Here is a 26,345-nt window from a genome sequence, read left to right on the forward strand (position 1 = left end):
GCTGTTCACTGAATGTAAAAGGTCCCACCACAAATCACCATTCAATCCACCTGCTAACATGACCGTGCTCCAAGAATTGGTGATTATTCATACATCCCATTTTTTACCCTTTACCAAGTATTTATCCATTCAAGGATCTTCTTTATCATGTTATGTTCCTTACAAGTTTTTGGTGAAAACAGTCTGTCAAAAGTCTCTGGAAAAACTAACATTAGTTGGTCAATGGAATGTCTCTTATCCACATGCCTCTAAGCCTCTTTTGAGAGTGTTGTCAGGTTTGCACGGATGACCTTCCTTTTACAAAGGCAATGTTGAACCTCTCTAGAATGGGCATTATTCAAGCATCCACCAGTTTTATTGAGTGCGCCCCACTTGCAAATCTTTCTATGCTCTTGACAGGCTAAGAAATCAACAGGTCTTTGAACCCATTTAAGTTCAGTAAATTAGTCTTCCAGATCCAGAGTTTGGAACAAGGACCGAAGTTGGTATCCTCATAGCAAAGTACTTTTAGTTTAATGTCTTTTGTACTTCCAAATGAGTCTTAAAACCCTTCCTACCTCTGCCATGGCACTCCAGAACAGAAAGGAGGGATGGTTGGTCAAGAGACAGGTCCCACACAGTGTAAAGGATAAACTCTACCCAGCAACCTGCAGAATAAACTGCAAGTATTTACATCATGAGCTCCTTGAGAAATGCAGCTTGGAAAAAAAACCAAAACCAAGCTGCCAAATGTGACATTGGTACTTTCCAGATAAGTTTAGGATGTAGCCTCATGTTGCATTATCGAAATAGTATTGCAACAGTCTAATCACCAGTGACACTTGAAACGGTTGCAGCACAATACACTCATTGTAACTTAGCGATAATTAAATGCAAAACAGGGAACCTGCCTTTCCACTTGAACTTTTTGGAGCACAACCAGATGTCTAGATTGACCACAGATGGCCAGCAAATCTTCTCTGAAGTCAGATTTCTGTGCAAAGTTCTTCACATAGCAACAAGCAAATATTTTTCTATCAGGAAGAAAGATGGATACAAGATGGATACAAAATGAATGAAAGCTGAGTCCTGAGTCCACCAACATGAGGATTTCTTCCCTCAGTCTACCTACTAACAAGAAAGAACCAGAGTAGTTTGCTGCCTCCGAAGAGACAAATGGCTCCAAATAGCACTAGCTGAGCTATGGAATTTGAGTAAGATTAAGCTTTTCCAAAGGGTGTGGCTGATGATAAACTTTTAATGTTTGAGGTCATTGTAGCTACTTTAATCTTTTAGCACTTCTGAAAATCAGATGCTTTTCTAGATAACAAAATACAGAGAAGTGGCATAAACTGTAGATACTCATCTTTCATAAACATTTGAATTCTTTCTTTTTTCTTGAATTGTCTATGCTGCTTCCTTTCCCCTCTATATCCATCACACCCTTTCCCTTTCCCCTGGTGAGCTGAGTCTGTGAGCCAGGAGATCTGTGCTGCAGAGTGCAAGGTCCCATCATTTCCTAACCTTCCCACCTGAGATCCAGGACATCTCAAAAGCCACAAAGGCCCCACTCTCCGAATCACTTTCACTCTCAGCCTCCAAAGTGACATCCTCATGATTTCTGGGATAAGCAGCTCTTCCAGGACATCACTCCCATGAGAGAGGCGCTGCCTCAGCTGACACTGCCAAGTCCTGAGGATCCTGGAGATTACCACTGAGACCTTGAATACAACTTTGTATTTCACAGGGAGCCAATGTAACAAGTAACAAATCACGATGACAGTTACTTGGCAAAAGGGACACTTACTTGGCCCAAATGGAGGGTTGCTCCACACAAAAGCTTCCTCCATGCAGCGATGCTTATTTCTAGGTGTAATTCATACTGCTACCTGGGGGTGCAGACCTGATGCACAGCACCACTCTCTGGGTAAAAGGAGGTACCAGCAATCACAACTGGAGGAAATACTGGAGAAATTTCCTGCTGTTGCTGTCCTGAGTCCCTTAGGAGGTGGTTGTGTCTCAAAGACAGAAATTGGGGCAAAAAACGTAAATAAGGTCATAGCATCTGGAATGTCTTCACAGTGTTCTCTTTTTTCCATCCGTGTTACCTTCCTTTCTCCACTGTTACTAATAGCCAGGTGCTAGTTCCAACTGTGGGAGAGGAAATGGTAGGAACTCATGTGTCCTCTATTTTAAGAACATGGTAGGCCAGACATGGCAAAGCATTTTCCTAAATGTAACTGTAATGGAGTACACTGGATTTTAGCTATTCCTCCACTTCCTTTTGAAGAGCATTTGGGCTACAATTTGTGCTCTAACTACTGATTACTGAGTATTTTAAGAGATAGTGATTACATTACACAGCATTTTCTGTATACATGCCCAGGCTTACAGTGAAAGGACCCTTGAAAACTACTTTTCTTACCATCCTCCCTTGAATTTGCAGCATTCTTCTTTAAAACAAGTGACAAACCTATTTATTCATTGTCACACTGATAGAGGGGGGAGGAAAATTAGCCACAGCATAACTGGTTTTCTTTGAAACTTATTTCAGTGGTACTGAAATACCACTGTCCTGTTACATGTACCTGTACCTAAGAACACTATAAAATAGGGGACTCACAAGATTCCTAACAAAATTTTTCTAGTATAAATCAAACCAGAATTGTGGACTTTTACATCATTTTCTTTTAAACAACGAACAAACAAACAAACAAAAAATCACAAAGGTATAAAGGGAAGATGGATAATGAAGTATACAAAAAAGTGAAAAAGAACATGTACAAACAGTGATGTCACCCACATCCATGACAAAGAGAAGTATGTCTGTAACCCTGAAGAACAAATGCCGCACACTTTTGTTTTCAGATCTGGTCTGTTCCTGTATAGGAGTGTGCATAATTCTCAGAAATAAGCAAAAAAAAATATAAAAATTAACCACAGCAGACATCAGCACCTAGAAAAAAAAAAAAGAGAGCAGACAGACTGACAGTCTAAAAAGCCACATCAGGACTGGTTCTCTGTCCCGAACACAATAAGATTGAAAGCGAGAAGTGGTCCTAAAAAGAAGATGACCTGGGATGACTCATGTTTCATTTTATACGCCTTATGCCCCAGGCATTTCAAAACAACTCAGACACTGCTAGCAGCGTGTCTTTAATCCTGCCAGCAATAGTTTTGCCTGCTTACTATTTGCTTTAATAGAAAATTAAGTATGTTACTAATGCTCCTCTCCATGTTTGCTCCTGTGAGTTTTTTTCTAATGCCATAAAAGCCTCCTGCAGATCTGTAGCACAAGGAGATAGAAGTAGTAAAAAGGTGTGGTGTAACCATCTTAAAAGCACTTTCTTTTTATACAGTTTTTTATTTTCCTGTGATATTGCCAACCAAGCATCAAAGAGCAGAGAGAAATACTGATGCTCCTTGAATTCCCAGCATGTTCCTCCCTGCGTCATTAGAGACATTGTTGAAGGACATGATAAAGCTGAGCTGACCTGCTTCAATGTCATCCATCAGCACAGGCACAGCTGGAAACAAGCCCTTCTGGAGTAATGTCAGTACTTTCATTGAGAGCAAATGTAAACTACACAAGGGCAGAAGGCAAAACACCAGAAAATCCTATTTGGTGTACAAGAAAACCCTATTTGGTACCCAAGAAACCCCTCTGTCTTTCTCTTCCAGCCCCCTTTACCACATGCGATGTAGTTGTTAGCAGTGCACATCAGTGCACACTGAAAACTGGACTTGCAAATACACCCATTACAGCAGGAACATGTAATTGCAAACAGTGTTTGTAGAAAAGTTACTTTATGCACTGGTGGTGAAAATGTACAAAAGGTTTGAGAGCTGGGTTGGATTCTTAGCTGGCATTAGTGTTTGAGGTCAATAGGAAGGCACTGCTGAGCATCAACTGAGTCCAGGATGTAGCAGTATTTCAGATGAGGGATGTCAATAGCAATGTTGTCTTTCTTACACACATGCAAATATACAGAAGCACTCATGCCTTTAATTTTCACCTGTTTAATACTCTTTCTTAAAAGCCATAACATCCATCCTATACAGCCCTTCACAGCAAGCCAAATCTCAAGAGAAATGGGTTTTTAGCAGAGTTTTTGACACCCTGCACAGGCTTTTCTGAGGCACAGGAAACCATGCAGGGACCCAGAAGCTGGGGTCCCAAAGGCATTGATCTGCAGCCAAGCAGTAAGGATTAAGGCAGAAAGAAAGTAAAACTAAAGGACACATTTGAGGCTTTGGAGGTTCAAGCTTCTCAGGACAGGTTTTGTCCCTGTAACCCATGAACCCTGATGCAGGATCTAACTCATAACATCTCCACTGTCCTTGTCCAGATGAATTTGTGAGGGGGCTAGGTGCCTGAGGGGTAGATATGGTTTTTTCACCATGGTTTTTTCCAGGCTTACTCCCCAGGTTGGCTGGGAAACCCACAGCACCAGGGTCAGCCCTGTACCAAGATCTGGAAGAGGACACCATCACCCACATTGCATCCTCCTGTGGAATGAGGCAGAAGAAAACCACCCACTGAGAGGCAGATTTCCTTTGGTGTAAAATCTTCACTGTGTTTGTCTTAATGGACACCACTTCATTCCAGATGAAATTTCTTCCTTTATACTCAATCATGATATGGTGTGATCAATAGAAATTAGCTGCATAGATCTTCTTAAATCTCATCACCAGCATGCATAAAAATTAGTTAGGGCAAAGCTACGTTGTTTTCACCTGATATGAACTGATAACTCAGCAAGTTTTCAATGTCAGCTTTGAGGCCCTGTAGAGGGCCTTGGCCAGATTTCCAAACACTATCATTTGGAAGCACACAGTGCATTTTTCAGCTGGGTGAGGCTGACAGCAAGGCAAATGTCAGCAGAAATTATGAAGATGTCCAGTTGCAACCGTGGCTGTGCTGCATAGTATCTATATGTCATAGATAGCAAAATACATACAAAACCAGCATGCAAACACATAGAAAGTATGCGAAAGTGTACACTTCAAAGGCGTATGCTCTGGGTAGGCAACCAGTGTAACTAATAACTGACTCCTGAATTTGGTAAAGAAAATGAACCACAAGTGATAAATGGGGAGAAATCCACAATTTTATTTAATCACACTCAACAGTATTAAGAGTCTGTTACTATGACTCCATCTCTCTTAATTCTGACAGCCATGTTTTATTTATTAAAGGCACTGACTGCAGATTTGAATGGAGGACTATTTCTGACTTTGGGAGATATAATGAGTTGCAACTGTTTCACTAAAATCATAGCCACTTGCATGGCAATTCTAATTCCAGGGAGAGGGCAGTACTTAAACCAGTGTGTGCATGCTTGTAAACAGCAAATCCAGTGCAAATTACACAGTGAAGTTTGCAGAGGAGCATAATTTGGTTCACAAGTAAATAAACAAACAATATTTGGTTCTCTCTGTGGCTACTAGAGTTATTATGAAAGTCCAAAAGCAACAGTAATGCTTTTTATCATAAAATCATAAGGCAAGAAAAAGGATTAGATAATAGTAAGGGTCTTAATTGTATGTCTGTAAACTTACAGGCAAGCTTTTCTTTATTTACAGCTTTAGTTTAAATACTATAGCTCATATAAAGCCCATATTCTCTTTTACCTTGTCTCCTTCCATTCCTCCCCCAGTGACATACCATCAGATAATGCTGTGCTTGCCAGAAGGGCCGAAACACATGGCAAAGTTTTACAAAAGCCATCACTCCACACTGAATTTCAACACTTGGGTCATTTACTAGGATGATAATGTGTCAAAGTACCATGGCAGTACTCCAGCACTGTCCTCATACAGTCACAAGACTTCCAATAACAGAGTTTCCTCCAACTTCTCCTTTAAGAAGGAACCTTAAAAAAGAGATAACAAAAAGGTAATTTGGGTGAACAAAATAATGTATTGTAAATTGCATCTCATATACTAAAGTAATTTCTGTCTTTTAAAGATCTTTTTACAACTGCTTACCTATGGGAAACCTAACAGATCTTTTTCACCTTCTCCAGGCCACTCTATCAGTTCAAAAGAAGACAAAACTTGTCTGGCTCATGAAAAAAAAAAAAAGGATCAAAAATTCCCTCATCTTGGCATTTGTATAAATATTACCAGTCCCTGTTCTCTGTTAACCTGCATTTTAGGTTGAAAAAATCTTCAATTCCTTTGGAAACTTCAGTAGAACCAGAAGTTGACCATCAACTGCTGAGTGCATGTTTGTTTTCCAAGTGTTTGTTGCATAGCATCTGGCTATTGACAATATGTTTCCTCTGTAATACTTTTCAACTACACAGATTTTCATAAATCAAGCACCAAGACATTCAAGAGAGCAGCACGACTTACGATGACAGAAGGCCTCTCTGAATGTGAGCAGACTATGGAAGGTAGAAAGTTGATGTTAGTTGATATTAGATCTCAATGTTTAGTTTGATTCAAGCTGTCTTCCACAATTTAGGTGAAAACAGGTAATACTGGTGTTGGACACCAGCAGCTTAGCAATGATAAAGAAACATTTCATCTATTTGCATGATAAAAAAAATGAAGGTGAAAAGATAATGACATGGGGAAAAATAAGAGAGGAAAAGTCAGAAGTGGGAATAGAGGATTCATCTTCACAGTCAGATTAAATAATATCAGACCATGGTGGGAACTCTTTTATCCCATCAGGCATCAAAAGTGTCTTTTTCCATTAAGGTAGTGGATGGTAGATCTTATCAAAGATTTGGAGAGGACATAGGAATCCCATATGTTTCCAGAAGGCTCGCATGTGTATTCTCAAATAATACAAGATAGTCTCCAAGATCATCATTGCAAGTCCTATCAAAGAAAATTACTATTCATCACCTTAAGAGCAATGGTTGCTCAGGCAAAGGTTGATGGTTGGTATCCAGAATAATATGGTGCTTTGCGTAGCTGTAAAATGCTCTTTAAGAGCTTCATCTCCTAGAAGGACTGGGAGGTACCTTCATTTTCCTGTAGGTAAATGTCTGGAAACATATGGTTGGTGGGCATGAAAGCAAGATTTGCGTGCAAATTTCGTAGTCAAAGGAGAATGGTACTTTGAGTTTGCAACTCAGTAAAGCACTTTGAAATTTTACATTATTTATGATTGAAAAGTAGCTCAGGGAATTTCCTATTCCTAAGGTAAAGGATCTGCAAAAAAAAGAGAGAACATGGCTGTCTCAGTTTGAAGAGACTGGAAAGTTTGCTAAAGAGGATGAGTTATAAGACAAACCAAACTCCTCTCTCTCAGCAATTGTGAATTCAAAATTAAGGGGCTTTAATCAAGGAAGTGTCGGAAAAAACAGAAGAAAGAACAACCCTTTATTAAAAGATATATGTGTGTTGGCAAGAACAGTAACAGAACACAAAAAAACCCTAGGCAATAGTCTTGTACCCAAAGAAAAAGTCCCCTTCAAACAATAGGGGAAAAAAAAAACCCCAAAAAAAGTCTGAATGAATACTTCTCTGTCTTTAGCACAGTTCTGATCACAGTCGGCAGGGGGCGCTGTTGGATCACTGGAGGTGCAGAGCCTGCAGTGCTCTGTGTTGACCTGCAGGGGGCGCTGTTGGGCCCCGGCAGTCACTGTGTGGGAAGGGGGTCTGGGGGTTGGTCTTGGGTCACGGGAGAAGCCAAGAAGAAACAACGGGGGGGCCCTCCCCCAATGGAAGAAGGGCAGAAGGAAAAGCAGTCTACCCGCACAAGACTCACTGTCGTTCTCAGATGACAGCTCCCCAAAGCTCCTCCTTTTCTCCTAGCAAGCACAGAGACTCTCCGATGAAAGCCCAGTAGGTCCTGGCTGGAGTCATGAGGCAGCGTGCGAGCCGATCGAAGCCGCTGGTCAGGCCTCACCAGAACAGAAAGCCAGAAAGACCGGCTTCCAGGCCCCCTCTCCAAAAATGCCCAGACACAGACCCTGCCTCTGTCCCAGAGAACTCCCGAGTCTGATCTCTCCCCTCCCAGAAGAGCCAGCCACCCCCTCCCAAAACTCCTCCCCTCTCCCCCCAGCCTCTGATGGGCCATTCAGTAGAAATGCAGCTTGGCCAGCTAGATTCTTTTGTAAGGCTAATTGACTTTTTTTCCATTCAGACTCCGTCTTTCTTACAGTGGGGGGCAGGGGGAAGAAAATTCTCCTGGATTTCTAACCTATAACAATGGCCTACATCCATGTTTTACTTGGATGACAGCATTTTCTGGGAATAACTGATAAACAAGACAGCTAAATATGATGTGTACTTGCGGTATTTTATGCTTCCCATGGCTGATGATAACCTGGAAATTGAGAAAGCCAGCCAACCTAGACAAGCAAGCAAAATTTTAGACAAAAGTAATAGAAATACTTTGCTCCACAACACTGAAATGCAAATGTCACAAGTCTGAGTTTTTTCACAGCATCCTAGATGTTGCCTACTGCCATTTTTAACTGTGTGTGAAACTCCAAAACAGTCTGAGCCCACATCACTTTATGGTAATACCTGGTCCCATCCATCTCTAACTCTGAAACCAATAGCTCACTGCTGCTCCTGGCTACTTGGTGCAAGGGAAGAACCAGCTTCTCTCTGATTACTCCTGGTCTTGGATCCAGGCTCTGAGTGCAGCCTGGGAGGGGCAAATGGGCTGCGAGGGACAGATCTAGATCCAGGTTCTCATCTCATTTTCACAATTTTTTGTAACTACCAACACGCACAGAGACACACATACACCCCTAAAAAACCACAAGTATAAATACAGTGGCACAACTGCAAAGAGCATCTCCTAATTACCATCAGTCAGTATGGTAACATGTGCTTTTGTTAATAGTATACTCAAAGCTATGACCTAACCACTGGGAAATTTCGGGTCTCCCTTCCTACAGGAAAGAAGATCACTTGAGCCAAGGAGGTCCGAATAGCTAATCTCAGGACAATGCTTTAAGCAAAACAATTCAGTTCTTCAAAACCATGACTTTTTCCCCCACCTCATGGCAACGTCTGACCTCATGTCTGGAGGTGACAGATGAGGTGAGACAGAGCCACGAGAGAAGATCTGAGGATAGTTGCTGTCATGCTACAGCTAGCAGTCATTAACAGGCAAGTTTTACTCATAGGGAAATAAGAATTATTTCAAATCAAGAAAAATAAACACCAGAAGAATCAGTTATGCAGAGCGGCTCACATAAAATATGAATGTGATCAAGGTTTGCAAGTCTGAAGGGAATCCAACCTTGTGAGCTTACTGCAGAAGAATGCAGGCCCCAGCCCCGAGGTCTTATAAAAGCGCTGAAAGGAAAGAGTAAAGTCCTTTCCAAACATAGAGAGAACATTGCATTAAGGATTGCAGCCCACAACTTTTCAGGCAGTCCTCCAGTACCAACATGCTCACTGATTGTTGCTATCTGCAGTGCTCTTTATTTGTCCACTACAGGCAGAAGACTGGAGAAGTGAAAAGTGTTCCCTGGCAAGTACTAAAGTGAGAGTTCAGTATATGGAAAAGAAATCTCTCCTGGTGTTTGTTTTGGCAGGAATAGTTTCAGCAGACACTATTACAGTCCTGCCTGCTTGCAAAGCAAAGCTACAGCTCACATATTATTAAAAACTCCAGGATTGATTGCTTTCCACCCAGCAGTGTTATTGGAGCTAACAGAACGCAAGCAAACCTGTTTGGTCAGCAAAGACTTTTTTCATTAAAAGATACAATAACATTTTCTTTGAATAGAGCAAGTTGGTTGGCTAAAAGCAAGGGGGAGAAGAGGGTCTCTCTAAATGACAGTGCTGGGCATCAAAGTTGAAGCCCCATATCTATCCTTTCCAGCACTGGAATTTCAAGAAGCTGCACTGCCTCATTGCCAGACCTTGCACAAGTGAGTAGGGAGCCTGGGAGAGGCAGATGATCCCAGTATACCATGCACTTCATGGTAAGGCTGCTTCAAAATGTTACTGAACCACAGCACATCCAGGGGAGCTACAGGAGTTGAGAGTATCTTATACACTCTAACCCAATTTTGTGCCTATTAGAGTGAAGTGGCAACAGAGGCCCATGTTTCTGCAGCTTCCTAGTGGCTGGAATCACTGGTTATCCATCCTACTTCCAGTCCTAAGTAGCAGGTCATGGATGCCGATGTAGGTTATCCCAATGCAGGCCTGCCTAGTTCTTGGCAAATCTCTCTGGGATCTCACCCTGGACCTCTAAGCTTCCCCATGCTCTGATGGAGATGGGGCAGAGAAGTTTCTAGGACTGGAGGAAAGTGTCCTTTCAGTTTTGCACAAGCCACCTGCCCCATGCCTCCTCTCAGACACAGGTAGCCATCTTAGGAGACAGTTTTCCCTCCAAGTCCTCCAGCATGCAGTGTCCTCTGCTCACAGACTAAGCTGCTGAGCTTAGGATCCAGAAATACCCATTCCACATAAAGCATACAGCTCACTTACCAGCTCTTGTATATACACTGCTACATTGCCTTTATTTTGCGTCAGTTAAAATATGCCTCACTGGCCGATTATCCTGGAGTATCATACAGGGTGTAGTGTTAGTGAAACAGTGACATAAAAGAATAATATTCATCACATGTGAATGAAAACATCACAGTCTTTCTTGGTCAAACTTATCACAATGTTTATTTACCAATGTCAAATACTGAAGTGCTGCCTTTCTCCTGAAACATGTTCTTCACTCTGTGGCCTCGAAGCCAGAGCATGTTGTGCTATTTTACTTTTTGATAGTCTGTAGAGCTAAAGTGAGAGTAAATAATTGGTTTCCATTAGTTAGTATATCCTCAGAGAGATCAGTCTTTCTCTTATGAATGCAAAGGTCAAAATCAGAACCAGTGACCCAGAGTTTTTTTACACTTTAGGCCTATAACTGGTAAGAACTCAAAACATCCATCTCTCACTTGTGCAAGTAAAAGCCACTTCTGGAAAATGTATTTACCCCTGTCTGTTCCAAACAGTTTTCTATGCAGGGGTCAGATTCAGCAGTTTTTCAGACTGCATTACTGGACCATTACTTGCTTCCGAGATTTCTCCCTTTCTTGTGCACCAATAGCTGCCTCACTTTAGGAAATATTTTGCAGGTGTCACTGAAAGCCAAGATCCTCTTTCAACAGAAAGTCTGGGAGTAGCTGTATAAATCTGATAAAAACATCTCTTTGCACTCAGTGTATGCTGTGATTTACTGTCATTTTCTTGCCTATGAGAACTTCAAAAGACAAAGTAAGAAAAGGCTGACTGTTTGATATTAATCATTGAACAGAACCAAATCTTTTAAAAATTATACCACTACAAAACCATGAACTTTTTTGGTGAACTAGTGGAAAGGTTGCTGAAAAGTTATTTGCACTGATGGTTTAAACTCAGTACACCTCCCAGTTGTCTATTAATAAAAAAACCAAAACCCCACGAAAACCAAACAGAACCCAGGAAGTCAAGTGATCTCGAGTCCCTGAAGTCGAGGAACAGGGATGCAAAGACTTTTAGGCATGTTAGAAACAGTTACACAAGCACTACTTCAGCCCAGTATTTCTTTTTTTCCAGTACAATTACAGAGTTTCCAAATGAATACAGCAACAAAAATATTCACATATATTGAATATATGGATTCACAGAAGTACAAATTTCCTGTACTACCTACCCACATTAAAAGTAAAACCAGACAATTTCTTTGCAGGTGGCAAATGAACTGGTTTATGCTTGTACAAACCTGCTAAAATACATGTTGTAAATATTTATTTAAAAATATCAATAATTTTTATTTTTTATTGGCCCTTCCTACTCCCATGTGTTTATGCAAAGGCATTCCCTCTAAGAGAAGAAAATTTTTTTCTTTCCCACCAGTGTTCCTCCTGTAATACTTTATAATAAAAGACATGGCACCCATATGACCTCACTTCAAGCTACATAGAAGCATTTGGAAAGCTTTATGTCTTTAACTCTCCTGAGGTGCCTGGTTTGGCAAAGAGGGGCCCATGTGAGAAAAAGAATTCTTTTTACAAATTTAAAATTAAAACGGTTTTGTACTTTAGAGAGCTAAAGAAAGCAGAGCTGTTTATTTCCATATTTCTCACTTTTAAAAAAGCTTTAAATGGATCACGTACTTTACAAAGTTGGTCTGATCATAAAGTGGCTGAACCTGTAAGAATATTTCATAATACAATTAAAATAGCCAGGTTGGAAGAATATAGAGCTTTCCCCAACCGAAAATTAAACAGGGACACATCCAAGAATTTTTATTTTCCACTTCTGCATATGACAAAACAAATAATGATAGGACACTACTAATCCTTCTTGTTGAGCTGTCCCTGACTCTTGGAAGTGCCCCTATTCCAGTTCTCAACAAAAAAAGATGCAATTAACCTGTGCTTAATAACAACACCTTCCAATGTATGGCTCCCAGGATAGCCTACGGTGTTGTACAGTGGCACAGGGAATGAAACTGTCAGAGGCACTTTCTGGGTAAATCACCGCACATCCTGACCCCAGCATGGGCTCTCCTTACACAGAGACCCTCCAAGATTAGCATACCAGAAAGACGACCAGGGCTAATCATGTCTACATCTCCTAGAGGGCCTCTAGGAGGCCTTTTTTCCTGACAGGGCTTCCCAGTATTTGGATTTCTCCTTGATACTACCTCAGCCCTGCAAAGTGCCACTCATCTACATTGCCTATCTATGTGAAGATCTTCTAAATGAAATCACAATTCACAGGGAGGATGGCCACTGCTGTCACAGTGTAGATTTTTTGGGGCTTGTGCCATGATGGCACTATATATGCCCCCCATAAGGACAACTTTAGGCAAGTAGAAACCTATACCAATTACAATAGGACTTAAAATGAAGAAATTAAATGAGAGGAGTTTATTATGGAAAGAAAATGTAGAAATTACAGCTGCACATACCAACAAAGGAAGCTAGGAGGAGAGAAGAAGAACAGAGGTCAAATACCTCCATGTACCAAGCACATTCAAGATAAGGAAGTGAAATAATACCCAAGGCGATAAGAAGAGTATGTAAACATCATAGGAAAATCAAGTCTGCTGACTCTGGACTTCCAGAAAGTATTGGTGTAACCTGCAAATGATGTATGAGAGAAGCAACCATCAGGCATGATACTTCAAGAAACAGAGAGAGCTCAGAAAATGGAATATTCCATCTTCTAGGGCAGACCTTCTTGATCTCCCTGCCAACCCAGAAGCTGTTCAGCAAAGCTCCCCTCACAAAGGCTCTCTGGTGGCTTTGCTGGAAAACACAAGGCTGCCAAGCCTCTGCATACATAGGGTTGTCATGTCAGGAGTGGAGTCCCTTGTGCACACCAGCAATAAAGTACTGAGCCTGCAGCAAATTGACTGAATGCTAATCCCCATTCTGGGGCACGTTCTCAGTGCTAGATGCTTTTAAGACCTCCAGTTCATTAAGAAGAAGATTTTTTTACTCAGCTGGATTCTCCTTGTGCTCCAGAAGGCAGCATGTCATTGTCATGAGGACAGTTTTTGTGGGATGAAGAGAACAGGGAAAAGGTCTAGTGATGTACTGCCTGTATCAGGTAAAAAAGGACAGAGCAGGAGGAAGAACCTTCTCTCTGAAGCCTGAGTAGACACTGACTGTCACAGCACAAAGACAGTCATCTTGGGTGCTGTTGATATTGAGTCCACATTAAGACGCTGCCTTACAGTACAGAAGTTGACACATCTGCATAACCATGGTCTCTCTAAAGTCCTTGGGAGATTTGCTGTGAGGGTCAAGAATTTACTGTGTCATTTCCAAATGCCCAGATTGCCTCTTCACTGTCAGGGAATGATTAATGTAGAATAACCATTACCCTTCCCAGTGTTGTCCAGAGGTTAAAAATGAAGTAAAACCCAAGCCAAGTGGAGTCATCAGCCACTGAACAATACAAAAGTTTGCATAAAATTTACTCCTTGGGGCTGTGGTGTCTCAAATAGTTCTGGGTTAAGCCACAGCAAACAGACATCCCTGAATCATCATTTTTCTTAATGGTTTCCCAAGTAGCTTTATTAAACTTCTTCTACAAAATAACATATATTGCACAAGTTTTTCCAAATCTTGATACCCTTATTTCAAAAAACAGAACCTAGCATCTCTGCTGATAAAGCAAATTGAAAGCTGTGAACCTTCCTAAAAAGGAATTTCTGGGCCAATTTCTACTGTCAAAGATTTGTAGCATTTTAACCATTGCCCAGCTATGCAAACATTCTCAAAAATAATGTCAAAAGTAAGATGTTCAAAATTATTTAGTTTTCTCTGAAGTCAATGGCCAATCTTCTAATCCTACAGCTCTCAAATATTCACTTCCCTATAATTTATTTAATCTTCTCATTTATAGAAGAACAGGTTATGTGAAAAGACTCTTCACAAAACACACTGTATGTAATTTTGCAATTAACACCCCTCATCAGTATTAAATGGTCCAAACAGGTCAAATTGGGTCCAAAATCTCTTTCACTAGAAACACAGTACTCCCAAGTCTGCATTTCAAACAGTGGAGCCACCTATATATTTGCAGAGAAATAACTAAATATTACCCATGATGGATGATCAGTCCAGAAGGAATACAAAAGCAGACTTTTTCCTATGAACCATGTGTCATTTGTTTGTCATTCAGTATACTCCCTACTGTAACACACTCAAAAACATAAGAACTTATATTTTCAATTAAAAATATTAATTACACATAACTTTTGTGATAAGATATTAAATAATTCTAGCCTGTCTGGCATGATGAATGATTGAACTTCAAACAAAAAAATTGAGTTTATCAATGCAATTATATAGTAAACTGAAGAACATAAATAGCCAGTGAAAGTTGTTCCATTTAAAGAGAAATGAGCATGCTTAAAATGGTTGAGTTTGCAGGGCATGTATTACTCCAAAATAACTTTCAAAGTCACTACAGACTATCTGCAAAATGGACAAAAGATGGGCAACAGTTTTAACATTTTGCAAAGTTTCACAAGTAAATTAAACCAACAAAAAATGCAGAGCAGCACACAGAGGCAATGAAGGAGGGAAATATTAAAGCATACCAAATGGAAAGCTGGAATTTGAAGAAAGGTAGAGAAATCCAGAAAGGGAGAAAAAAAACCCCAGTTGTCCCAATGCTATCTGAGCAAAAAAAATCCATAAAGGCAGAAATCAGAATACTGAGTTGGAACGAGAAACTTCAGTAAAGGCAAAACATCCAAAGCACTGTATGAAGATATGCCTCAAAAAAAGCACCAGCCTCACTATAAAAAAAAAAACAAAAAAAAACAAAAAAAAAGAGTAATGAGCTCGGAATGCTGAACAACCCAAAACCAAGCCATGGGACCAAATGTAATAACAAAATCTTCCCCACTATAGAAAATCCACAACCTATAAAGTGTCTTACACCAAAAAATGCTATAGATTTCATTAAAGAAGGCCTTTCTTCCCTAGGAATAACCAAACACAGGTTAAGTGTCTTGAACTAAAGTAGACACATCACTCACCCAAGTCAAACAGCTGTTTAACATTGAGTTTTAACAGAAAAGAAGGCAGAACAAAGACCAAAGCATAGTAAAATTATTCAATTCACTTGTGTGAAACTGAAGAATAATTCATATCACAGTTTTCATATCTCATGTAATGTCTGGGAAGATTCCACCAAAAAAGTACAGGAAGAACTTGAAAGTCATCACTCTCAGTAGCAAGAGGTGAAGCTGAGCAGCCTGAAGACTTGAAGGTTTCAGGAAAGGAAAGGATGGATGAAAGAAGGCAGCTGTCTCTACCATAAAGACTCTCAGTATAACATCATGCCTATGAAGATAGTCACCCTACTATGGGGAACAGGTCTTTGTAAGAAATCTCTCAGCCTTTTACTTATCAATTCATTGGCATGAGCAGCCTTATTACAGACTTTCTCTAGGCTGTAATACGAGAAAAATTCCAGGGAGAAAGCAGAAAAAGAAGGAGAGTAACCCCAGAGCTCTAAGAAGCATCTCAGGGAAGCAAAGGGTTTTATTTTAAACAAACCACATTTAGTAAAGCCAGATTTTCAAAAACAGATGCAAAAAGACCATGTCTGAGAACTGAGATGTGTAGCCCAGTTTTCAAAAGAGTTGAGAGTCCTCTAGTAGGCATTAACACAAAAGCGGACATACTGGGTGTTCGGTCATTCAGAAATTTGATCAATGTTGGATATTCAACTATCCCTACAGGCTGGCAAATAGTTGGTATTCTGTTTAATGATACTGGCTGTCCTTTCTTGGTTTTGTATCACAATGCCAGAACAGGCAGGTTGGGTTAACTACACGTGCACAAGTACACTGCGGAGCTTGCACCTGAACATGCAGTTTATGCTTGGAAATACTTTGTGAACAGCCAAGCAACAGGACAATGATGCCAGCTCAGGCAAACACAACTCGTCTTCCTTCAGAGTATTCTGGTTTGTGCATTTGAACAAGGAAAAAAGGGGTATTGTGGACCTATCACAGCAGATAAACTTATGATGATTGCAAATACCAGCAGTGTCAAGGCTGTTATCTCTTCATATATAGGTGGGACAAGAAGTAGAGAAAAGATCCTCCACTTTCAGACACCATGGCCAGATAGTATATCAGGGCAGTTGATCACATTGAACCTAATTGTAGAATTATCACTTTTGACTAAATTACACACACTCAGTGGCATCCCTAGGCACAGAATGGGAATGAACAGCCCTCTTCTGCAACAGTCAAGCTCATATGAACAGCCTATTAGAAATGATCCCTGGGCCTTTTGATCTGCCAAGTTTTGTCCAGGAACAGGTTGGCTAGAACCCTAGTTGGAGTGGGCAAAATCCACAGCAAGGAAGGCTCTAAGACTCTCAACACAAGCAACCCCCCTCAGTAGCTGATGCTCCAGCTGAATTTCATAGCTTAGCTATAACTACAGTCATTCTAGGCTGCTCTTTGAGTAGGACAATTTGGTAAGAGCAGGTATGCATGGACACAAAAGCTCACATAGGCTGTAAAGGCAGCTTATGGCTCAGGAACAGTAAGCAAGTTCATTTGGAGTCATACAGAATGGCAATTCTTGTCCACCTTCATCAGTAATAAGAGAAATCTCCAGACACCACAGTTGCCTCTCTGTACTCTCTCCCTTCTGGCCTTATCCTTAAAAAATCTTCTTAATACTTTTGAGAAAAAAATGTCTAGTGTTACAGGCAAGTCAAAGACTCTCCTGAAGGAAATCTGTCTTGATCATAATCTGTGGCACAAAATCAGGCTGAACATATTATTCACATCAATCAAAGACATCATTAAAACTAGAAATAACAGCATGGTCAACAAAGTGTTCTCATTTGCTGCTGATAAAAAGTGTGTGTTACATGGTAGCAAAAAGGTAGAGCATAACAGTGATTAAAAATAAAAAGGACTCAAACTTGTGCAAATGGGTTTTGATGACTGGAAAATCCCAGTTTCATAATGAAAAATGCTCCCTGCACTGAGCCCACAACCTAACATCCAGGGTAAATACTGTCTGAAGTAAACTATCTTTTAGGATGCTCCATCTGCCCAAGACTACAAACAGTGCCCTCAGCTCTCTTCCTAATACTAATGACTGTTATGCAGACTGCCCTGAGCACGCAATGGCACATGTGAGAGATAGAGGTAGTTCTCCACTAATGACACAAGGATGTCTCATTTATTATTTGTTAATCAACTTGTAGGGAAAGATTTGGAATCCCACACAGTTTCCACAGCTCTCTATAGATATTGCTCAGGAGAATGAATAGTAGACATGGTACCATCTTTTCCTTCTTAGGGTCTGTGCCTCTATGATATGTGGTATACTTTTTTCGAAGTCAGGTAAGAGATTTGTTAGAGATAAAGGATAGATGTATCAAGCAGACTTGTAAAGATGATTCATGTAAATGCTTTCAAATGTCAATCCAAGTTGACAAAGAGAGAAATAACTCTCACAAATGCTTTTTTTCTGCCTGAACTTTGTAAATAAGATTTTAGCCCTGTTGTTCTGTGAGTACACTCACCACACAAAAACATGCTTAATACTGTCACTACAATCAATTCTATTCTATTTCAATATTTATCAGCATTTAAATTCTAATCTAATTCCAAACTACTTTTTTTTTATGATTGATATTGATAAAGCAGGCAGAAAAAATACTACAGGCTCTCCAGCAATCTGCTTGTGTTGGCAGGGCTTCCAGTACAGGAGAAACTCTTCTCGAGTCATTGAGAAGATCTGTGACCCAGCCATTGTCAGAGATTCCAGTTTTTTAATTCCATGCTAAGGAAGGCTTTCAAACCTTTAAACACACTCTAAGAGTTGTCAAACATTTGTGCCGGAAGACGGTTGCTCTGGACTACACGACCTCCTCCAGCAACCAATTAAAAACCTTAGTTTCCTCATACAGAGGGAGCCACTCTGACCCCTTTCAATCTAAGCCTAGGCCTCACAACCCACACTTTTTGTACAACCAGAAATGCAAACCTCTTCTGATATTGGAAGTTAAACCTCAGTAATCAATATAGAGTTAGAAGGAAGCAGGAGACCACTTCCAAAATAAACCAATATTTACTGGTTCTTTGGATACTAAAAGTCAACTCTGGAATCAGCTGCCCGACATTTCCAAAATCTGAAGCATGTCCTAGGTGTCCATTCAGTTGAGCCATGGTATTCACTGGTGATTGAGAAAATCAGAATGCAAAGATTATATGAATTTAGGCATAATCTCTTTTATCATACCCACCTCAATGAAGGGTCATCAAATTGCAAGGAACAAAAGAAGCTTCAGATTATAATCATTACCATTGAAGCTAAACACCATGAGTCTAACTGCCTGCCTGAGAGGCCAATTTGCACATGGCCACTACAGTGTGGCAGTGCAGGAGTCTGGCCCTACATATAACAACAACAACAACAAACCACCAAAAAAATGTTTCTTTTCTATCAAACAGATAAATATTTTGGATATCAAAACTGATAAGACCTACAGAAACATCTTTAACCATAAATATATTGTTCTATGACATACTGCAGCCATATCCCATATCCACAAAAGCCTAAAGATTGCTTCAAAGAGAAGAGATTCAAAAATGATGAGGTGAACAAAGGCAATGGTTGCTTAGCTGAGTACCCCTTGCCCATAAGTTACCCTCCCCTGCATGTTGGAGATGATGGTGGTGCCGCACTGAAAGGTACCTACCTCCTATTTGTGACATGTATTCCTTATATTAAAAAATCTTGTCTCCTGTGAAAGCCTGGGGAAAGATGACCTCTCATTGATCCACTCAATTGCCCACTATTAAGTGGCTTTTCTCCAGCTGCAGCTTTTGCCTTGTTCTTTATCTCCTCTTGCAGAGCCTTTCTACTTACAAGAACCCAGTCTCCAGGTTTGGTTGGATTATTGACAAATTATCCACCACACTGGGAGGAGTTGATGAATTAATAGGATCATATTCACCCAGATGTATAAGATCTTATGAGTGAAGAAACAGTACTCAAAATCTGTATCTTAAATTGTCCTTAAACTGGCTTGCATTCTTAACTGACTTTAGCATTTATACACACACACAACAGACAGAATGCACCATGGTAAGGACTTTAGCAGTAAATGACTACATTCATAACTCGATAGGTCTTTGCACTGCTTGATCTAGTAAAATAATCACATTTGGATATTTGCCTTTGCAGAATCCAGAGACAAATGCTTTACCGTCATCTCTGTTACCAAGGCACAGCTGTCAGGGATTCAGCTTCTGAATAACATCATCTAGAAGAATGAATCTATACGCCCACTGTTGGCATAAGTACCCCATTTAACCTTTCCTGTGCAGAATGTAGCATTTTATATAGCAATGATTTTAGTGAACAACTGGGCTATGGGTTAGCATAGATATGCATTTACTCATCTTTTAGACTTTTTCCCATTGGGCAAATGCCCATGTCACAAATGCCTATGTCATTAATATTTCTGACTCTGACAAAGCCAAGATACTATGGTATTTTTCTTATTTCTATCAATATAAAACATTTCCTTAGAACTGCAAAGGCACATGGCACATTACAGTCCTAGAAAAAAACCTGTTCTCTGCTCTGGGAGAACTAGAAATCAAAGTCATGCATGAAACATTTTCACTAGTATTGGACAACTTCTCAGAGCACTCCAGAAATTCTGTTTATCAGTTCTCTGATTACTTCTTTAAACATCTTCTCAGGCAGCAGCAAGACTTAATTCAAGACTCAGAGACCACGTTCATCTCTACAGCAAAGTCTTCCTACATCTGTGGCTTTCAGTCATCAGAACAAAGTCACACATCCTCTGGTCATGAAATAATAGTTTCAGGATCATGTGAGTGTACGCTATCCAACTACACTGGAGCACTCATCTCAGTCTTATGTATTTTAGATTTTAAGATTCTTCTCCTCAGTTCTACCCTTCTGGTACCAGAAGACTAACCTCTAATATGGAAAACAAAAAATTGGGCTACTTCTTTCCTATTTATTTTCAGAATCTAAGTTTTTGCTTTTGACTTAGAGGACAGATTCTTCAGACTATGAAATGGCTGCCAAATTTAACATGAATGGCATTTAGCTGGCAAAGAGCGTATTACTGCCAAATGCCTAACACACTGGGCATATTGTATTTATACCATCTGGGAGAGTAAACAGTGACAGGAAATAACCACAAACAGGTGTTAATGTTAGCCCCTTAAGGGTCATTAATGAAGTATGGCAACTGACAGCACTGAAAGAGCCCACACACAAGTCCTGACAACTGGAGAAAGTGGGATTCCAGGGACTGTAAGAGTGTATTAATTTGTCACACATGAAAAATCTGTTCTTGATTGTATCTCCTCTACATGACCTCCTTTATCCTCTTGCCATACCACATCCTTCAGCTGAGCTCCTGTTGAATATTCCTTCCTTTTTCCCTTTTAGACACCAAGCTCTATCCTTACCCCAGCCAGCCAAGACAAACACAATCCTGAAACACTGATCTTTCTCGGAAGCCTATCATCCTCTGAAGACAACTGCATGCTTTCATGCATTCTTCAGAAAAGAAATACTGTCTCAATTCCCCTTTAGACATTCTCATAGACATTTCCACCTTCACTAAAATAAAAGGCCTCTGGCTTCTACAAAGTGTGACCCAAATCGCATATCAGTATTTCCCCGGTGCATCTCCAAGGCTAATTCCCCTGTCTCAGAAGAGACCTGAAAAAGGATGTGTGACAGTGACACCACCTGCCTTTACAACAGTATCATACAAATCCAGAGTAGAGAAGACTACCAGACTACCAGACTACCACAGGGGAATGCAATGGGTACTGTGAGACAGTCTCATAGGTGAATTGAGGCTGATTAACCTAACTAGTCAAATTCTTCTGAAAACTTCAAAGCAGAATATATGGAGTATTGCCCTTCATCTTCACAGAAGCTTACTAGATTTCCAAAGCAAATGTTAATACTAAGGGAAAGTCATCAAAAAAAAAAAATTAACATTTTATAATAAACTATGAAGCAAAACAGACTAATCTCCACCCAGTTCCCTACTCTCTGTCCCATCCTATGCAAAAAGATGAACTTTCCCAAAACGACTCTGTTTTCAGACAAACGTTACCTGGCTAATATGAAGTGTTAATGCTGCCTCAAGGGAACCTGAGAGACAGAAAAGACACACAAGGAAGGAGAGGCCATGGAGCCTTTCTCTTTAGAAGGTGGACACTAAACCATGAGTTTCACATTGCAAAAACTTCAGACTCTCTCTAATTCAGGCCACTAGTGATACAAAGAATACTGGTGGGCATGTGAATTTAGCCATTCACTAATAACAAAGCCTAACTGCTGAATAGACTAAATGTTTCCAAAGATACTCTCATTGATTCTGGCTAGCATTTAGGAATGGGAAAGAACAATATTTTAAAGGCCAGAAAATAGTTTCCTTTCTTTACATCTTTGTTAAAAGACTACATGAAACACAGTCATAGATACACTTACCAATTCAAGAGGTGACCATAAAATTAAGAAACGTAACAACTGCTAACAGAGAATTACTGTCACTGTTTAACTCTGCACAGCTGTGTACAATACTCCCCACCTGCAATCCTGGGGTTTTTTCCACCAGTATGTGTCAGAGCCCTGCAGGATCAGAGATGCAGCCATGCCAAATTCCATTTTGAAAGAAAAGAAAGTAAAAACAGTTGGAATGTATTTGGGCTTATTCAGGGGAGTCAATGGAGTTGTGTCTGCAAAGACCGTACCCCCAGGAACTGGCCAGTGCCAAATACCTTGTTGTCACTTGAACTGAAACAGATGCACACTTTTTTGCACTGGTCATTTTCTAAACCTAGGTACTTACAAAAATTAGGCCCTTACCTTTCTGTAAAATTGCAGTTCACCTTTCAATTCTCCATGAATTATAACCAGAGAGGAAAGGAAACAAAATGGAATTTAAAGGATATTGGATAAACATTTAAAGGGAGAAACCTGCTCAAATTGCACTATTCCTTTAGTTCTGATACTTCCTTTACTTCCACTTCAAACAGTATGATAATTATATTGTATCACTACTTTGGTTTTCTTCAGTTAATCTTACAACCTCTTCTTCATCTCTCAAGCTACATTAAACTAAGGAAAACCAAACACTCTGCAGTATAAAACTTCAGATAGAAGCTAAGAATACTAAGGTTGTTGAAACTTGGCCCCTTTGTGCATATGCTATTCTGCTGTTTTAAAGTACATGCGTGCATTCTGTTTTTCCAAACAGCCTCTGCAAAATTCTGGGAAGAGGAAAGAGAGTTTGGGAATGTAAGAAAGCTATCCAATAAATAAAGCTGCTGCTCTCTTCAGAATCCCTAAATTATCTGTTGTAGAATCTGGAAGATTCATAGAAAATAAGGCAAGAGGAAGAATCACTAATCTGTAGTGCTTAACTCTGGAGTGTTACATTTCTTTTAATGTTATTAACTTTGCTCTTTTGCTGCAAAAATAGAATACCAGACCACATAGATTCTAATTCTGGGCTAAAAGAGCATTTGATTACGCATGTGAATTGTTAACCTTAAACTAGATAAATCAGTGGAAGAAAATACAAAACATATTTTGCCTGTGTATTTCAAGGTTGTTTTCTGGCCATGAAGAAAGGTAGGGATTGGAAATCCCACACTGAACTCTCAAGTTCTGGCAGAAAGCATTTTCTGCCTGGGGAGATGGTCCTCCAACAAGCTCTTTATGTTGCTTTGAACAATAGTGGTGAGAGCTTTCCTGCCCCAGTCTACTACCTGTTCTAGTATCTAATCTGGAAAAGGCCCTCCACATACCCAGTGAGAGCAAGTACTGAACAATGCTCATCTTGGAAGTAAGCACAGTCTGCCATTTTGTGGGCCTGGTACTGGTATACAGGGCAGCTGAAAAGAAGTGACAGAGGATGCAGCACCCTCATTGCAAGTTGAAATCTCTAGGCTAAATTTAGCCCTGGGCTCTGAAAAAGGTTTTATTGAAAAGCCAGGGGTTTAAGGACATCAGAACCAAAATATTCTCTTATTCTCAGAGAGTTACACTGTCAAGGCAGAATTTAGGTAAGAGCATGTGGTGGCATATGTAGAGGAATTTGACCCAGTATCAACTGTGTTGTTTCTGCACAGTCAGGAAGTAGAGAACAGAGAACAGCAATGACTATCACATACAACCTTGGCGAGCAAGAGGTGTTACCCTGGCTTCTGCACTTGGCTTCCCTGCGTGCAGAACCTCACACTGAAGGAAGCCCTTCCAGACTGCAGAGTCCCCAGCTGTCATCTAAAACCCTCAGGTCACGTCATTTCATACACTGAGCGACCAAGGACAGACAGACATCTCCAGTCCTGCACTGTGTCGAAGAACACTAACTTCACTTACAAACAACAATAATATGACATAAGCATGGTGGAAAAAACCAAAAACTGATCTGGATACATGGAATTGCAATTAGAAAAGAACCATTATTTTTCAGAGAGACTGAGTGCATGGAGAAGTAAAGTATTTTGTTTAAATTCTGTCCTTAGTTACAATGCCACCTGGACAAAAGTTTAGCTAAATTAAACAGTCTTAAGAGATTTCTATATTCTGGTGCAGTACATCCAGAATACACCAACAGCACCACTCTGTGGATTAACAGTGAATGTTCTGTAAACTCACAAATTGGCTTCCCAAGCCTCAGACCAATCACACTAAAGAAAAATACAAATACATTTTTAAATATATTCTTAAATTAGACTAAATTACTGTATCAGTGGGATAAACATGGCACCACCAGAATTTAATGAACTACCTTACCTTTACAGTAGTATAATTGAGAATATAAATTGGCTTGCTTAGTTCATGTATGTGGTATGCCTTCTAGTCGTTCACATAACTTAGCATCAGTGAGAGAGGTTGCATGTGCTGAATTCATAACAGATGCTATACACTGCACCAAAATGAGAACTTGACTCTCTGAATCACATCCTAGATTTACACTTGTAGCTCTCATTAGTGGTAGCTGCAGCAAAATCCCCGAGAGGTAGATCAAAGTACTATAATTTAAATACTTTAGCTAATCTTCAACTTAATTCCTTGAGTCTGCAAAAATGGCCTAGAAGGAGCTTTGCTTCCTGCTCTGGGAAGAAATCAGGGCTGAGGCCGGGAGAAGAAACTGCAACATGAGCAACTACAAAATTTTCCATGTAGACTGACTGTCCCCCACATTGGACACTTCAGCCTGACAGTCAGCTGCCAATTCAATATTGAGTTGAGCTGCAGATGTCAGCCAGTAATACCTGATGGAGCTCAGTGGGATATAAGAAATATTTCCTACTTTGCCATCTCCAGCTACAGTAGCTTCAAGTGGTGAGTCAACACACCAAGTGGTGGTGTGGCAGATCACTGCAGGACTGCATGCTGGCCTTCTGCAGTCCTTGTGAATCCCATGGAGCCTTTCACACATAAAAAAGGGGGTGGTTACAGCCATTACAAGGCCATGCTTTTGCACATAAATCTTACCACTTGTGCCATGCAAAACTCAAGTTCATAGAATCATAGAATATCCTGAGTTGGAAGGGACTCACAAGGATCATCGAGTCCAACTCCTGGCCCTACACAGGGCAGTCACAAGAGTCACACAATGTGCCCAAAAGCATTGTCCAAATGCTTCTTGTACTCCATCAGGCTTGGTGCTGTGACCACTTCCCTGGGGAGTTACCAGCCATGCTCTGGGTGTAGAACCTTTTTCTACTATCCAGTCTAAATCTCCTCTGACGCAGCTTCGTGCTATTCCCTTGGGTCGTGTTGCTGGTCACCAGAGCAGTTCAAGTCCTTTGAGAAACCAGGGCAAAAATAAGGGTTCTTGAGGATCTCAAAATTCCTGTTATCAAGTGCAAGGTATAGTCATATCATTTGAGGAGCAGTTACCTTCTGGGGTCCCAAAATCATAGATAAAAATGACAGGAAGGAAAAGCCATTGTACCACTAGGTTATACGTGGCATATTAATTTCTGTCTGTAAGTCTGAAGGAATTAGGAAAACAAACAAACAAAACACCCCAAACCATGTTTGAGTCTAGTTTTGGTTTGGATGAGAGCGGCCACCTCTATTTCAGCTTGTCTCTGCTCCTCCTATAGAAAAGCATCCAACACATAAGCATCTCTCCTGCTGTTATGTATTTGAAAGCTTGGGCATTATATGAGAGACAATATGCCTCTCTTTGACTGAGTGGACGCACGGAATATGAATAACTCATCAAGGTTAGTATTTTTATCAGTCAAGCAGATAATTCTGCTACCTGGTCTGTTTACTATTTTCCAAAGTGTAAATACAAGGCTCAGCTTTCAGGAAAACCTGACGGCAGCATCTGGAATAGAGCGGACTTCTTTCTTCTCCAAGATGCACTACAGTGCAAAGGCAGTGTACAGCCCCCACCACTGCCAAGGGAGCAGTTTGTGAGCACACGTCTTTTTTAGAGGTCGGGCCAAACTCGGTCACCGATTCTTAGCCGGTACTTTGTTGAAATTGTTAATAACTATTCTCTCGGCTGCGCCTTTCCCCGACACGAACGAGATTCCCCAGCTGGCTCTGCCACCCGCTGCTCCGGGTGGAGAGGGGGGGAAGGCTGCAACGGCCGCATGCCCCTGCTCTCCCCCCTTCGCGCCTCTCCGCAGGGAGGGAGGTGCTTGGCAGCTACTCAGCTCCCCCCTTCACGTCAACGCAGTCTACATCCCTGCCGGGAGGGTCCGTGGGCGCCCATGCAAGGACAACTCCCACCCACCCTCCTCGCGGCTCGCCCGTCGCCATTCTAAGGCCCCTGAGGAGCTGAGGAAAGCCGCCGCCGCGCCCTCGCCCTCACAGGGAGAGCGGAAGCGTCACCAGCTGTGATGGCCGGCTTTT

At 40.7% G+C, this 26,345-nt stretch overlaps 1 long non-coding RNA gene across 1 annotated transcript; it reads right to left on the bottom strand.

Moving 5' to 3' along the window:
• Window positions 1-5,145: 5,145 nt before the first annotated feature.
• On the bottom strand, window positions 5,146-26,345 carry LOC113943513. The gene is made up of 2 exons (XR_003526356.1): window positions 26,227-26,345; window positions 5,146-5,855 (listed from the first exon to the last, which is right to left on the bottom strand). It is a non-coding gene; the product is annotated as an uncharacterized LOC113943513 (long non-coding RNA).

Source organism: Corapipo altera, unplaced genomic scaffold (assembly GCF_003945725.1).
Source record: "Corapipo altera isolate COAL_440 unplaced genomic scaffold, ASM394572v1 61411, whole genome shotgun sequence".
Lineage (NCBI taxonomy): Eukaryota > Metazoa > Chordata > Aves > Passeriformes > Pipridae > Corapipo > Corapipo altera.